The sequence below is a fragment of the Apteryx rowi genome, unplaced genomic scaffold, assembly GCF_003343035.1.
Source record: "Apteryx rowi isolate R43461 unplaced genomic scaffold, aptRow1 scaffold_267, whole genome shotgun sequence".
NCBI classification, from domain to species: domain Eukaryota; kingdom Metazoa; phylum Chordata; class Aves; order Apterygiformes; family Apterygidae; genus Apteryx; species Apteryx rowi.
Window position 1 is genome coordinate 287,541 of NW_020449052.1, and position 1,688 is coordinate 289,228.

Consider the following 1,688-nt stretch of genomic DNA (forward strand, 5'->3'; position numbering starts at 1 on the left):
TGGGCTCAGAGATGGCACTAGTAGTTGTGGATTTATACTGAATATGGTATGGAGATGGCAGTCAGTACTCTACCAAAACGAGATAACCTGAGTTACATGCAAAATGGCAGAATATCTGAGGAGAGGCAATGTGTTTAGCTCAAAGCTTTTACACTCATGTTGGCTACTGTATAGTTAAAGTACAGCGTAGTAGCAGTGAGGCTGGCTTAGTTGATGCCCAGGGCTGTGCAAAACAGCCCTTCTGAACAACTTCAGTATACAGAAAGCACATAAGTAACTTTAAGTTTTCTTTTACACATTAATTGAGAATTGGGTCCTGGAAACTTCAATGATTCCACAAACTTCTCAGGGTTCTGTAACATCAGAAGAAAATTTGCTTCCACTCTGCTACAAAAGAAACAAGAGGACCCAGTGAAAAATAACATTTTTACAATTGTATCTTTCTTCCTCCCTCTTTTGTTGGGCACAAAGTATGTTTTTGATGGAGCTAGAGATACCTGATGAGATTAAAAAAATATTTGCATTCTTCTTTTCCCCCTCTCTTCCAGACATTAAATCAGTGCTAGAGTTACAGAAAATCTACAGTCTTCATCCTTCCAGTTGGAATCAAAACATGACTGTAAGAAACACAGTGTTTAACAACCCGATAACTCATTTTCTTGGGCTAAAACTCCTGTACAAGCTACATGTAATTAGCAGTCGAATCTAACTTTTGGGCTGCCACACAATCAGGACCAAACAGTAAAAAGCATTACTTGCACTGCATGAATACAAGGCAAATTTCATTGACCTGCTATTGCCTTTAAAATTATACCAGATACCAGGACCTATAAAAAGAAGCTTTTCAACAAGCAAGTTAATACTTGACAGTAAACTCACCAGGCATCCAAGTTGCTGCTTGGGTACCTGGGTTACAGTTCAGTCTGGATTATCAAAAGCTCAGGTTGCCTATCTTCAAGTTTGCAGACAGCATGGCTTTTTAAAGTAATGCCTCCAAAGCTGAAGGGCACAAACCAGCAGTGTTTGGGATGGGTCCAGGAGAATCTGGCAGGTCTGTTTGACAGTGTCTTATATTAAAAAAAAAAACAGTAAAGGAAAATGTTGTCTTTTTTCACCCTATCAAAATATCAATTGATTAAAACATTGACATTTTACTTCTATAATTAGACTAGAAGTTTTCAAGTGCAGAGATTAATAATTTTGCTTGAATTATCTATGAGTCTAGGGCAGAAATGAAAACAGTTTTGAGCCTTAATGTTACAGATTTCTTGCGCATCCAATCTCATTAGTTTTTCTTGGGTAGCCTTGCATTTTGATTTATTGTGCCGATCAAACAGGGGCTACAGGACCAGGGGGTGAGCATTAGCTGGTATTTCCACTGGTTCTGGTGTGTTTGAGGGTAAAAGAAAACAGTAGGAGAATAGTGGTCTAAAATGATGTATCCGAGATGTAAATAGCAGCTCAGAAATTAATCACAATCGTAAATCAGAGGTGTGCTCAGAAAAGCCTGGTGGGATGGAGGAGAGCTTTTAAACGCAGCGGTGGGGGGAATAAATAAAAAACCGCTAATTCCTACGAGTTTTTAATGGGTGCCAGTCAAGGAGGCAGGAAAGGCCGCCTCAAGCCGTCCCGGGCACCGAGCACCCGGCGGGCCCGGCCTCTAGGCCGCACACCCGCCCGCGCCGCCC